Below are 15,719 nucleotides of genomic sequence, written 5' to 3' on the forward strand. Positions count from 1 at the left end.
AAAAATATAAAATCCTTTGCCCACTTTTGCATGGGTTTATTTGTTTTTTTTTCTTGTAAATCTGTTTTGGTTCTTTGTAGATTCTGGATATTAGCCCTTTGTTGGATGGGTAGATTGCAAACATTTTTTCCCATTCTGTTGGTTGCCAGTTCACTCTAATGATTATTTCTTTTGCTGTGCAAAAACTCTTAAGTTTAATTAAATCCCATTTGTCTATTTTGGCTTTTGTTGTCATGCTTTTGGTGTTTCAGTCATGAAGTCCTTGCCTATGCCTATGTCCTGAATAATATTGACTAGGTTTTCTTCTAGGGTTTTTATGGTGTTAGGTCTTATGTTTAAGTCTTTAATCCATCTGGAGTTAATTTTAGTGTAAGGTGTCAGGAAGGGGTCCAGTTTCTGCTTTCTGCACATGGAAAGATATGCACAGACACTTTTCAAAAGAAGACATATATGTGGCCAACATACACATAAAAAATGCTCATCATCACTGGTCATTAGAGAAATGCAAATCAAAACCACATTGCGATACCACCTCATGCCAGTTAGAATGATGATAATTAAAAAATCTGGAGACAACTGATGCTGGAGAGGATGTGGAGAAATAGGAATGCTTTTATACTGTTGGTGGGAGTGTAAATTAGTTCAACCATTGTGGAAGACAGTGTGGTGATTCCTCAAGGACCTAGAAATAGAAATTCCACTTGATCCAGCAATCCCATTTCTGGATATACACCCAAAGGATTATAAATTGTTCTATTATAGAGACACATGCACATGTATGTTCACTGCAGCACTGTTTACAATAGCAGACACCAGGAACAAACCCAAATGCCCATCAATGATAGACTGGACAAAGAAAATGTGGCACATATACACTGCGGAATAATATGCAGCCATAAAAAAGGATGAGTTCATGTTCTTCGTAGGGACATGGATGAATCTGGAAACCATCATTCTCAGCAAACTGACACAAGAACAGAAAAACAAACACTGCATGTTCTCACTCATAGGTGGTTGTTGAACAATGAGAATACATGGACACAGGGAGGGGAGCATCACACATTGGGTCTGTTGGGGGTGCTAGGGAAGGGACAGTAGGGGGTGGTGAGGTTGGGGAGGGATAACATGGGGAGAAATGCCAGATATAGGTGACAGGGGGATGGAAGCAACAAACCACATTGCCATGTATGTACCTATGCAACAATCCTGCATGATCTTCACATGTATCCCAGAACCTAAAGTGTAATAAAAAATATAAAATAAAATATAAAAAAGAAAGTTCATGAATTAAAACAAAGTTAAAATTGCTCTCTTCTTTCATTCTTTTCTACCTACTCCCTTCCTTACAAGCTCAACAAACATGTTCTCTCTGCCAGTAAACTGTGTGTTTTAGAATAACAGAACTGATAAATCCCATGGATTGGTTCTGCTCTGGTTGTATAGTAATGACATACTAGAAGGAGTTTGTTAAATCAGAAATAAGAACAATTGGGTATTATTCTTTCCAAGGGCACTAACTGATGTGTATCCTGGAGCAGATTACGTCACTTTTCTGTGCATAGTTGCTGTAACAAGAGGGAGTTAGACTGAGCTCTACCTCCACAGTTCTGTCTGAGTCTGAGTCTAAGAATCACAGCTTCTTTAAGCAATGCAAGAGTGATAGAATACTTATTTTTTACATGGTGGAAAAACTTGAACACTGCTTTGGAAAGTTGATTAACCTTTAAAATGGGTATTTGTTGATTTGCTTCTTTGGTGTCTATTTCTTCAACAGACTTGGATTTTTGTCGTTAAGGTTGGGTTCTGCCTTGCTCAGCTAAGCATCTGGTGTAGAATGGATACCACATCTGGCTCCACCGGTGAATCCTGCCTGGCTTAAACCAATCAGTATATCCCTTTCTGGAGAATGGTGAGATACGGCCAGGGAGGGAACCAGATTCTGCCTGTCTTTGTGGGCCACGTGAAGGAGTTTGGGATGGCCTCTGCAGGATTTTAAACAGAGGAGCAACATGATCAGATCCACACAAAATTTGGACTATGCCTGGCTCAGGGTCATCAGGCCCCCACTCCAGGTTCGTTCCTCTGTGTTTCTGCACTGTTCCCTCAGCTTCCTGTCTAACTGCTGCCTCTTTGCTTTTAAAACACCCTTATACCAGAGAAAAGAATGAAAGGGGAACTGTGTGTTCCTAGCACTTGTTCCAGCACTCCCTTTGTGGCGATTTGTTTTTCTTGGTAAATAGAATTTGCCCTTTCTTAATTATGATTTGAGTTTTCAGTGGCTCTGACCTGTAAATTGGCACTAATATTCAGCCTTTCAATCTTAAAAATGGGATCACGCAGTGGAGGTGGGAGCTCTAATAACCTCCTCTGTGACTGGCTTCCCTCTGGCAAGCAGCATCTGCCAGTAGGGCTCATGCTGTGGCCCTTCTTTGGGGTCTTGTTTTGTGCAGTCACAGCACAGTCTCACCCAGCACTTATCTCTGCAGTGAGGAGCTGCACATACTGACTCACAGATACCTCTTTCTTCCCCCCCTCCAAAGGTCCTCCATAATGGAAATCAAATTTAGCTCAGGATCACTTGAAGTCCTTGTTCCCTTTGGCACTTGTTGGTTGCACCCCCGAGCAGGCTCATTCCTTTGCTTTCTTTCACTCTAAAGGGTTGAATCTTCTTTCTGGGTCTGCTTGTAAACTCCTGGAGGGGCTGGGGCTGTGGCTGCTTCTTCCACAGAGACCCCTGGGCACAGTGAGTGCTGGATAACACCAGTAGAATGATTGAAAGGGCAGAGAGATTAAAAAGTTCTGAGTTGATCACTCGATCCAAGATGGCTGAATAGGAAGAGCTCTGAAGTTCAGTTCCCAGAAAGATCAATGCAGAGGGTGAGTGATCACTGCATTTCTAAATGAGTTTTCACTGCCTACAGACTAGGAGATTCCCAGGCTGAAAAGTGCCATGAGTTTCCAGCATGGCTGCTTCAGCCGGTGCCACAGGTTGGTGCACAGAAACTCACACAAATCTGGGTGGCTGTTTCAACTGGTGCCTGGACCACCTGGGAGACAGAGTCACCTATTTAACTGAAAGGGAGTGGGCTGAGTCAGGGAACAGGGGTGATCTGGTGATCTGGCTCAGTGGGTACCACCCCCACCAAACAAGCCATCTGAAACACTCTGGATTGAGAGTTTTGCAGCAAGTGCAGCTGCACCCAGGAAGGTTCAGCTTGGTGGGGGGAAGGGCATCTTGGTATCTGCCAATACTGAGGCAGTTCTAACTGCCTCAAGGAAGTTCACACAGCACCTGGGCAGAGCCTGTGGCAGCTCAGCAATGCCTCTGCTGGCAGACTGTGACCAGACTATCTTTGTGCAGGGCAGGGCATCTATGAAAAAAGGCAGCAGCATATCAGAAACTTATAAATAAAGCCCCACCTTCCTAGAACAGAGCACCTGAGAAAAGAGGCAGTTATGATTTCTGCTGCAGCAGTACCAGCCCAGCAGCTCTGCAGGGAACAATGGAGCTCCCAGCACAGCACGAGCTCCCATAAGGGAGAGACTGTCTCCTCAAGCAGCTTCCTGACCCCCGTATACCCAAAGAGACACCTCATAAAGGAGAGTTCAGGCTGACACCTGGTGGGTACCCTTTTGGGACAAAGATAACAGAAGAAGAAACCAACAGCAACTCTTACTGTTCTGCAGCCCCACAGGTGATCCCCAGGCAAGCAGGGTCTGGAGTGGATCTCCAGCAATCCTGCAGCAGAGGGGCCTGACTGTTAGAAGGAAAACTAAGAAACAGAAAGAAGTAGCTTCAACATCAACAAAAAGGACGTCCATTCAGAGACCCCATCCGAAAGACACCAACTACAAAGACCATAAGTAGATAAAGCCACAAAGATGGGAAGAAACCAGCACAAAAAGGATGAAAAACTAAAAATCAGAACACCTCTTCTCCCCCAAGGAATCACAACTCCTTACCAGCTAGGGAACAAAGCTGGATGGAGAATGAATCTGAAGAATTGACAGAAACAGGCTTCAGAAGGCGGGTAATAACAAACTGCTCAGAGCTAAAAGAAAACATGCTAACCCAATGCAAAAAAGCTAAGAACCTTGAAAAAGGTTAGATGAAATGCTAACTGGAGAAAACAGCTTAGAGAACATAAATGACTTGATGGACCTGAAAAACACGGCATGAGAACTTCACGAAGCATACGCAAATTTCAGTAGCCGAATCAACCAAGCAGAAGAAGGATATCAGGATTGAAGATGAATTCTATGAAACAAAATGAGAAGGCAAGATAAGAGAAAAAAGAGTGAAAAGAAATAAACAAAGCCTCCAAGAAATATGGGATTATGTGAAAAGACCTAAACTATGTTTGATAGGTGTACCTGAATGTGACGGAGAGAATGAATCCAAGCTGGAAAACACTCTTCAGGATATTAGCCAGGAGAGCTTCCCCAACCTAGCAAGGCAGGCCACCATTCAAGTCCAGGAAATACAGAGAACACCACAAAGATATTCCTCAAGAAGAGCAACCCCAAGGCACATAATAGTCAGATTCACCAGGGCTGAAATGAAGGAAAAACTGCTAATGGCAGACATCATTCTCGGCAAACTGACACAAGAACAGAAAATCAAACACTGCATGTTCTCACTCATAGGCAGGTGTTGAACAATGAGAACACACAGACACAGGGAGGGGAGTATCACACACTGGGGTCTCTTGGGGGGCGCGCTAAGAGAGGCACAGAAGGGGATGGGGAGGTTGGGGACGGATAACATGGGGAGAAATTCCAGATATAGGTGACTGGGGGATGGAGCCTACAGACCACAATACCATGTATGTACCTATGCAACAATCCTGCGGGATCTGCACATGCACCCCAGAACCTAAAATACAATAGGAAAAATAAAATAAAAATAAATAAATAAATAAATAAATAAATAAATAAAAGTTAAAAAAAAAAGCCTCCATAAAAGCCCAAAAGTACTGGGTTTGGGGGGTTTCCTAATAGCTGAACTTGTGGGGGTTCCTTGAGGGTGGTGTGCGACTTGGTCCATACCTTGCCCTTTTCATCTTTATAATAAATGGTTAAATAAAGTGTTTTCCTGAGTTCTGTGAGCCACTCTAGCAAATCAATTGCACCCAAGGTAAGGACTACGGGAACCCCGGTTTATAGCCAGTCAGTCAGACCATGGTGACAACCTTCTACTTGCCACTGGAATCTGAAGTGACAGGCAGTCTTGTGGGACTAAGCCTTCAACCTGTGGGAGCTGATGCTATCTACCGGTGGACAGTGTCAGAATTGAATTGAATTGAATTAGAGGATACCCAGCTGATGTCTGCTATGGAATTGCTTGCTTGTCCTGTGTGGAAAACCCCCACATATCTGATATCAGAACTGTTGTGTTGAGTGGATGATAGAGAGTAGGGAAAAGCAATTCCTTCTCCCTTATCTCTTATAGTAGATTTTTCTGCTTTATCTTGACTGTTATTCACCCTGGCTCTCTTTTTCCCCCAACCTTGCTTTCTATTTCTCATAGCACATTTAACCATCAGATAATATTGTATATTTTATATTTTGCTAATTTACTTGTTTATTAACTGCTTCCCTGCACTGGGTTATAAGCTCCACAAGGGAAGAGAGTCTGTTCTGAGCTGTATTCCCAGCACCACACAGTGCTCGGTACAGGTGCCCTACAAATATCTACTGAGTGAATCTGTCCCACCTTTGAAGATGGTTTATTCTTTGGCTTTTGCCCTCAGTTCCTTAGACTCTTCTCTGGGACTGGAACTGTCTGGTAGATATCTGGCTGTTTGGACTCATGCTGCTTTGCTCTGTGGTGCTTTGGAGATTGCACTATCTAGGTATCTAAGTATGTTTTCTTCTATACATAAATACATATGATAAAGTTTAACATGTAAATTAGGTACCATAAGAGATTAACAATAATAACTAATAATAAAATAGAACAATTATAACAACATACCATAATAAGAGTTATGTGAATGTGATCTCTCTTTTAAAATCTTATTTTTCTGTACAGGCATGTTTGGAGATAGTGTAGGTTTGGTTCTAGACTATCACAATAAAGCAAATATCTCAGTAAAGTGAGTCACACATTTTTTTTTTTTTGGTTTCCCAGTGCATACAAAAGTTATGTTTACATGACACTGTAGCTTATGAAGTGTGCAATGGCATTGTGTCTAGAAAAACAATGTATATATCTTAAACAAAAAACAGCTTATTCTTGGCCAGGTGTGGTAGCTCAGGCCTGTAATCCTAGCACTTTGGGAGGTTGAGATGGGCGGATCACCTGAGGTCAGTAGTTCATGACCAGCCTGGCCAACATGGTGAAACCCTGTCTCTATTCAAAATAAAAAAATGAGCCAGGTGTGGTGGTGGGTCAGAAGGCTGAGGAGAGAATCTCTTGAACTTGGGCGGCAGAGGTTGCAGTGAGCTGAGATCACGCATTCCAGCCTAGAAGACAAGAGTAAGACTCCAGCTCAAAAAAAAAAAAAAAAAAAAAGCTTATTCTTAAAAATGCTGACAGACTTGAAGTGAGCACATGCTGTTGGAAAAATGTGCCAACAGACGTGCTCAATGCAGGGTTGCTGCAAACTTTCACTGTGTAAAAAATGCAGTATCTGTGAAGCACAGTGAAGTGAGGTTTACCCATTGTCGTCTATCTTTGGACCACCAGTAACTGAAACCATGGCAGGTGAAACTGCAGGTAAGTGGGTACTACTGTACAAAAAATATAATGATACTCACGTATAGGGTGGGCTCAAGATGCCTACCTACCTCAGTGGACAGTAATGTAATCACTGGGAAGGGACTTGCTGAGCAGGTTATTTATGCTGCCACTCAAATGTTTTCCGACTTTGCCCAACGGATTGCTTTTCTTGATTATTTGGGAGATAGTTCTGAAGGAAACTAAAAGAGTAAGCTGGCTTTTATGGGTGATTTATTAAAAAACAGAGAGATCAAGGTCACACTTCGATATCTGGTAAAAAGATGCAACAGTGATGGAAAGAGAATCCTGCCTTCTATTTGAGAGAGCCGCAGAATCAACTCAGGAGACTGACAGGGCAGCATTGAGAGGCTGGAGAAGGCGGTGGTGAAGGCATTCATGTTATTAGGGTGGTATCACTAGCAAGACAGGGCAGCATCAGCAGGGCTGGTGGGGAGTGAGGGGAATGTCTCCGGCCACTTCAGTTGGAGGAAGGCTAGGTCTTGGGTCTTCAGTGATTTCCCTGTGCGGTGGCTTACAGCCCTGTTAAACCAGGCTCTTAATAATAACTAACACTTAGTAGAGCACCTACTGTGTGCTGAGTCCTTATCTAAGTTGTCTGTATTATTACTTGAAGGAGAATTATTTTTCTAGTTGATCTAGCAAGTGGCAGAGGTGGGAACTGAACCCAGACAGCTAGCTTAGGAGTCAGTGTGCATAAGTACTGTGCTATATGTTTTCTCCTATGTACCTTAATGCCAGTTAGCGTTCCCTGTTCTGCATGTGCAGATCATGTAGGTGGGACCCTGGACAGCTGCATTTCAAGCACACATCATTATTCATTGGTGGCATAAAAGGAAGGGTTCATTGTCAACTTTTACCTGGAAAATGATTCTCAAAGAACATCCCTTGCCAATGCCAGACCCATAGACAGGTTGACACATGTTTACTTGAATGAAGAATGAAAGAATCCTGCTTATAATGGTTTGAGAATATTGCCTTTGAGTACTGTACACTTAAACAACTCATTCTAATGACAAAAGCCAGAGACGATTTATATTCATAAGCTGAACTGCTTAGTGCAGGCTGAAAAAAATAAGCCTTTTTTAAATTTCACAGTCAAAAACGATTTGTTTGACAAAAACAAAAAAACAAACAAACAAAAAAACAAAATAAAACCAACCCCAAAACAATCTTTTCTTGAAAAAACAAAGAAGTCCAGACCCTGGTATTCTCCTTCCCACTTCAGGGAGGGTCTGATTTGAAAAGAAGCCCACCACTCCCCTAACTGGCTTATTTTAATATTACATGGATAGTTCACAATGAACTGCCTGTACTATGTGTCTACCCTTGAAGAACTTAGTTCCATCCAGGGGAAAAAGTAAGCTTGTTTATTCACTTTTCCCTGTTCTCAGAGTGTTCTAAACGAATTCATTTCTTTTTTGCTCAAGAAAATAGGAAACAAAGTAGAAGACGGTCCTCGAGGCTTTCGAAGGTGGAGTGCTTTCTGAAAGTGAAGTCAGCAGCCAAGAACCACCCTTCAGAAGATAAAAGAACAAGCAGCAGCATGAGTGATGGTCACAGAGACACATGGGTCCTGGCTGTCTACGCAGGCCTCCCCGTCCTCCTGTAGCTTGCCAGGGCTCCTGCCCACACTGGGGAAATTCCGGCTGCCAGCCCTCTTTGGGTTGTACCTCCCCTTTTTGCACAGGGCTATATTGGAAGGCAGCTGTCGCATGTCTGTTTGAAAGGCAAGAAACCAACCTAGTTATAGAAATGAGATTTAGATTACATCAGAATAACAATGCAAATCCTTTGTGCAGTTCTTAGTACAAAAAAACAGATTTAGAAACACAAATTGAGAGGGTTAAAGAAAGTGGTCTTTTCTTTTGTCATCAAAGTTGGTTTTTAAAAACATGTCACAAAACGAAAACACATCTGTAGTGAGATAAATACTTGTGTGCTGACTTCATCAACAGAATGGATGGCTGAATTCACACAATGTTATTTACCACACTTGTGGTTTCCAAGTGGTCTCTTGCCACTTTGGCCTTCAGCTCGCCTTGCTATTTTCCACTGAGGGGTGTCTGATTGTCTCCACCACAACTCTGAGTCTAAGCAAAAGCCCATGGGTTGGTTGCCCTGTGTTCCTGTTGTCCCTGGAAGTGAACAGACTGGCAGATGTTGGGGGAGCGGGGAAGATGCTCATAAACACTTTTTTTGTTGTAAGAACTCCAGTTGGGATGTGGCTTCCGATCATGAGAAGGACTGCTTTAGAGCAGTTTAGAGAGAGGGTGGGGGGGGAGAGAGAGAGAGAGAGAGAGAGAGAGAGAGAGAGAGAGAGAAAGAGAGAGAGAGAGAGAGACTCACATGCTTGGTATTGCTGTTTTGTATCATTTCACCCTTTAGTCTGAAATAGAAACTTATTGGGATTTGTTGATTCATGTTGCTGATGATACGTGGCCGTGTCATGAGTATGGGAAGAACTCTGAGTGTGTGGTAATTCAGGTAATTCAGACTTTTCCTTTCTTAGGATGCTCTTTCCCTCCACACCTTGATCTTGAAAAGCCTGGCAAAGAGTTTGTTCAGAGACACATTGTTAAAGACTCTCCAGGTCTCAGCAATACCATGTTGTAAATAATCCTCTTACTAGTGCTGGGGCACGAAAAGGCTGTGAGTGGCTGAGAGCAATGAAGAGCACATCCCCTCCTTCAGACACCTCCCCTTCTGCTTTAACCATTTTGGTGGTTTCTTAGTTTGTTTCCCTCCCTTCTATTGCCTCTTCTCATTCAGAGTTCATTCTGATGACAGCCACTAAATTAGTCATCCTCAGGTAGAGCTTGGATCATGCCTCAAACTCTGCAGGGGCTCCTGAGGGCTCACTGCATGATGCTCAAGCCCCTCACCTACCCCTCGAGACCTGGTACAGGCAGGCTCTGCTTCCCTTTCCCCATCTGTGCTGCTTACACTCTGTTGGACTCTCCAGGTGCATTCTCCGCCCTGCTCTGGGATTTGGGAGCCTAGCTTCTACATGCCTCACTTGGGCTTCCTCACTCTCTAGCTCTTCATTGGATTTGGCCATTGACAGAGGGAGGTGGATGTCTGGATATTAATTCCTCCCCTCTTCCTGTCAGTCCTTGATTTTGTTTCCCTTGTTTCTCTTGTTTCTCTATCCAGTCCATAACTTTCATCATGCCACACCTCTTTCACAGGGTTCTGGTAACTCCGCTTCTTCTGCCCCTTCAGATCCGTGGCTGGAAACGGCTGCTTGCTGTTGCTCGTCTCTGTTGGCTTTGGCATCCCAGGGTGGATACTTTACCTTTCCCATTCCTCTTAAAGAATAGATGTATTCAGTACTTTCCCTTTACTTTCTTGGGTGTGTCACCTCTTTCTTGCTGGAATCCTACCTCCATCCTGTCCTCTCTTTTCCAAGCAAAAGAGCCACTTGCTATTCCTCGAACATAGCACTTTCTCTTCCATGTGACTTTTCGTTTGCTATCTTTCTTCATCTAGTCCCAAGGAAACTCAGATTTGGAGGGTCCTGTTCAGTGGTCCAGCAATCAGATGCTTCAATTTTCTCTGCATCTCCCACTAAATGTTTGTCTAGTCTTGGTTTAAATATCTGCGAGGCAGAAGTTTGTTGCCTCTTAAGGCATCAGTATTTATTCATTCAGTTCACTCAGTGAACACTGTTGCTGCCTCCTACCATGTGCCAAGTGCTATGCCTGGTGTCTTTCCTCAAGAAGCTCAAAATGGTGAAGAGATGAACATAGAAATAAGCAATTTCTGGACAATATGATATGGGTTACTTTGGAGTTATTCAGAAGTGCTTTGAGAGCATGGACAGCTGAAATGGGATGGAGTGAAGTCTCACTCTGTTGCCAAGGCTCATCTGAGATGAAATGGAGTCTCACTCTGTCCCCCAGGTTGGAGTACAGTGGTGTGATCTCAGCTCACTGCAACCTCCAACTTCCTGGGTTAGAGAGATTCTCCTGCCTCAGCCTCCCAAGTAGCTGGGATTACAGGTGACTGCCACCATACCTGGTTATTCCGTGATAGGTTTCTTAAATTCCATGAGGACAGAGTCCTTGTCTTGATTGTCATGGAACCCCCTTTATCTAGCATTTATGAGGCTGAAATAAAGGTGTCATCCTGGATGAATCTTTCCCTGAAGGAAAGTTTTTTTTTTTTTTTTTTTTTTTTTTTTTTTTTCTGGAGGAAAAATTCAGTTCTAAGCTCAGTTTTGTTATTGGCAGAATTCAATCCTTTGCATTTGTAGTACTGACGTCCCCACTTTTTTAGTAGTTTTGCCAGCCAGAGAAGACTCTGCCTTTAAACGTGTCATGCAATTAGGTTGGGACCACCTGGATAATCTCCCTTTCTAAAGTCAGTTCTGCTGTATAACCTAACCTAATCCTGGGAGACAAATCCATCAAACTCCCAATCTGGGGGATTAGGTATAGCATGTAAACCAGAGGATGAAGAGGAAAATCTTGGGGATAATCCTAGAATTCTGGTACAAAGTGACATAAATTGAAAATAGTATACATGATGTATTGAATAAAAACAGACAAGCTTAATCAATGCTTTCAGAAATCAACATAATAATGATCGGTAGGGTCAAGGCGGGAGAAAATACATGAAAGGGAAGTTCATTCAACTGGACACACTCATTGCCTTCCAGATGCTAGAGAGGACCTAGCATCTATGATGGACTTATAGCCTACAAAAACTATACACTAATAAGTGGGATTAACTTTACTTTAAGTTCTGGGATACATGTGCAGAATGTGCATGTTTGTTACATAGGTATACATGTGCCATGGGGGTTTGTTGCACTTATCAACCCACCATCTAGGTTTTAAGTTCTACATGCAATAGGTAGTTGTCCTAATGCTCTCCCTCCTCTTGCCCCCTACCCCCAACAGGCCCTGGTGTGTGATATTCCCCTCCCTGCGTCCATGTGTTCTCATTGTTTAACTCCCATAAGTGGGATTTTTTAAAGCTGCTAAACTTGTGGTAATTGTTACTCATCAATAGAAAAGTAATACAGGACCTCAACTTCTCACCAGTTTGTGGGTAGAAATCTCATAAAACAAGTTGCCTCATTATATAAACATTTTGCAGCTACTTTATTACAGAGGACTCATCAGGAAGTTATGTTGCTTAAAATCAGGCATTTTGTAGATGCTTTCTTAAGACTGATTTATGGCCAAGATGACCTTTAGTCTTATACTAGATTTCAGGAATAAATGATTCCAACATGGTAGTCTTTATTTTTTTCTCTAAGCTTGACTATTAGCTCAACTGATTGTCAAGAGCTCTGCATTTACCTGGAAATAGAGAAATGCTGAACTCTATGTACCTGTCAGCCAGTGAGTTTGAAACCTGGCTTTGCTTATTACTATATGTAGGCCATGGACAAGTTAAAAACCTGAAGCTTTTCATTTGTAAAATGGGCATGGTAGCTCCTACCTTGCAAGCGGTCTGTGAGGCTTGGAGAGGGGGTGTATAAAGTGCTGCTCTGCTTCTTCATACCCTCGCCTTCATCTTTCCTTGCTCCTTTATCCCTTTCTTTTTTTAAGATGTGATTTACAGAAAGATATTAAAAATAAGCAAAGGAAAAAAAATTAAGAAAAGCCTTTCGGGTTTATCATTAATTTCTTTTGTGAATTCACTTGTCTATAAACCTGTACTTGGTACCATAACAAACACTGAGGAGAAGTGTTTCCTGTCCAAAGGGGGCAGACATTCCGAAGGAGACGGGATGACTTCATGTAACTATCTTTTTATTTTTGTGTTGCCTCGGTATTCTCTTTTTCTGATTACAAGGGTGTGGTTCCTTTAGGAAGTGGGATTGCTCCAGTGTATTTTATAAGACCAGTGAAGTAATCTTTCCACTGTGACCTATCCTTGGATGAGAGAATGGGAATGGGAGGAAGAAATGTGGATTTTTTTTCAAGGTAGTGGCACATGAGCGACAGTCTTTGCTGCTTGTGGTGTACAGGATGTTTCTGCAACAGAGCATATAAACACAACATTCATGACTAAGTGTCTTGTAGGATGGAAAAATCAATGACTAGCCTGGGAAGGAAACTATCATTATGGACAAATATGATGGCTGGTGTCAGTTGCACAGAAGGACCATAGACCTGATGCAGGCACTGTTGAAGATGCCCAAGTTATTCAAAATACATAAAAAAATCATTTTTAATTTTTCCAATTGTTTCCCGAAACACACAGATGAAAATCCTGTGTGGTTGACTTTGGCTGCTATTACTTGAAATTTTACAAAGCTTTGGAGATGTATTGTTTTTTCCATAAAAACCAATGGAATTCTAATGTGACACTTGGGAATCGTGTTTGAATTCTGAATGTGTGTTTATGTCTCAATTTCCCATCAACACAGATGTTTACTTCAGAAGGACGATCACTTTAGATGTTTCCTGGACTCTCACCCAAGATTTTCACAAGAATATTGTATCATTATGTAAGAGAGCAGCTGCTGGTGTCTTTTACACTTTTTGGAAAGTTCTTTAACCTTTTTCTTCATGAGAGTTTCCACTGGGGTGGAATCATTTTGTTTTTGCATTAGAATCTATTGTCTTTGAAGGGAAACTAGTTAATGCCTATAAGCTGAGGGAGAGGAAACAGAGTGAATGTAGAACTGGTATAGCTGATATTGCTAAAACAGATTGCTGTCATGGTCAAATGTGAATGGACATTGAAATAATAAAATATCATTCTTGTTGTACTACAGAGAGAAGAGGGTGAGCCCCTTGACAGTGGAAAGAAATAAGGGAGCAAAAACAGATGAAGGAAAGAGTATGAAATAGAGTAGCACTTTATATACCTCATCTCAAAGCCTCACAGACAGCTTGCAAGGTAGCTATTATGCCCATTTTTCAAATGAAAAACTTGAGGTTTTTTAATGGGGGTAACTTGTCCATGGCAGACATATAATAAAAAACAAATCCAGGTTTCAAACTTACTGGTTGACAAGTACCTGGAATTCAGCATTTCTATGTTGCCAGGTTTCCAGTATCAGATGGGAACTACCATATCTCATCAAGAATAAATCAGATAATCATACTCCTTACTGTATACAGTTTTCTAAACGTGAAGTAAATTGAGCAAACTGAGACTCTAGTAAGCAGTCTTAAAGCATTTGCCTCATATAATTCAGGATCATAGTATAGTTGGCAGATGTTTTTATCTTTCTAATTTTTTTCACTCTCTTTGCGTCAAGTTAGAATGAGAGGAAAGGGTCTTTATCTAGTGCTCAAACTAAGAGTTAATTACAGAGAAATTTGCTAGACATTTCTGAGAAAGGCTTTTGGAAAGATTTGGAACAGCTGCGGTTGGAGGCTTCCACTGAGAAGAATGAAATGGTGAGTGAATCCTGTACTGGCAGTGAGATATCCAGGTTCTTTCATTGGGAATGACTAGAGCGGCTGGTGTGACCCACAGAGAGCCAGGAAAAGCAGGTTGCTGTGACAGCCCACCCTGCTGTGACAGGATCTGTAAGGGGCAAGGGGAGCTCCCACCCCTAGCCAAAGGAGGCAGTGAGTGATTATCGTGTTACCCTGCCCAGGAAACTATGCTTTTTCCACGGATCTGTGCATCCTGTAAATCAGGAGATGCCCTCATGAGCCCAAGCTACCAGGACCATTAAGTAGCTAGCACAGAGCTGTGCAGATGTTCAGTGGACCCTTGGCTGCAGACTGCCTAGGACTACAGAATTCCTAGGAGGTAGGGGCAGCCACCATCACTGTGGCTGCCTGCTGCCTAACATGACTAAGCTTTTAGCAGGAGGAGTGGCAGCCATCACTGCAGCTCCAGTCTGCCATTTTTCCCTGCTGATGCTGGGGAGACTGAGCGGTTTGGACAGAGGAAGCATTCCCTGCAGCACAGCATAGAGACTGTGGCAGATCATGGCCAGGTTGCCATTTAGGCTGAAGTTGGACCCATCTATCCTCACTGAGTGGGGCCTCCCTATGGGGATTTCAGCAACTTCAGCCTAGGGTTTACAGACAGAACTCTGATCTGCCTGGATGGAGTCCCTGGGGGGAGGGGTGCCCATGGTCTCTTTGGATCAGTGAACTTAATCTTTTCCCCTGCTGGTTCTGAGGAATCTGGGCAGTCCTGATGAGTACGATTTCCCCCAGTGCAGCACACCTCCTCTACCAAGGGGTAGCCAGAGTGCCTTGTTAAGAGGGTCCCTGATCTTGTGCTTCCTGGCTGGGCAAGATTTCCCACTAGGGGTTGTCAGACACCTTATAAAGGAATGTTCCTCCTGGCATCAGGTTGGTGCACCTCTGAGACAGAACTCCCAGAGGAAGGAGCAGGCGGCCATTTTTGATGTTCTGCAGCCTCCATTGGTGACACATCCATGTGTAGGAGAAGCCAGGCAAATAGGGTATGGAGTGAATGCCCAGAAAACTGCAGCAGCCCTGTGGAAGTGGAGCCTGGCTGTTAAAAGACAAACAAACAGAAACAAACAACAACAAAAATCAACAAAAAAGTCTCCACAGAAACTCCATCCAAAGGTCAGCAGCCTCAAAGATTGAAGGGAGATAAAGTCACAAAGATGAGAATCAATGAAAGAACACCAAAAACTCAAAAAGCCAGAATGCCTTTTCTCCTACAAATGATCAAAACACCTCTCCAGCAAGGGCACAGAACTGGGCTGAGGCTGAGATGGATGAACTGACAGAAGTAGGCTTCAGAAGGTGGGTAGTAATGAACTTCACTGAGCTAAAGAATTATGTTTTAACCCAATGCAAAAAAGCTAAGAATCATGATAAAACACTAGAGTAGCTGTTAATCAGAATAACTAGTTTAGAGAGGAGCATAAATGAGCTGAAAAACACAACATGATAACTTCACAATATAACCGCAAATAATAATCGAGTAGATCAAGAGGAGGAAAGAATTTCAGAGCTTGAAGACTATCTTGTTGAAATAAGACAGGCAGACAAGATTAGGGAAAAAAGAA

Source organism: Callithrix jacchus, chromosome 7 (genome assembly GCF_049354715.1).
Source record: "Callithrix jacchus isolate 240 chromosome 7, calJac240_pri, whole genome shotgun sequence".
In the NCBI taxonomy this organism is placed as follows: Eukaryota; Metazoa; Chordata; class Mammalia; order Primates; family Cebidae; genus Callithrix; species Callithrix jacchus.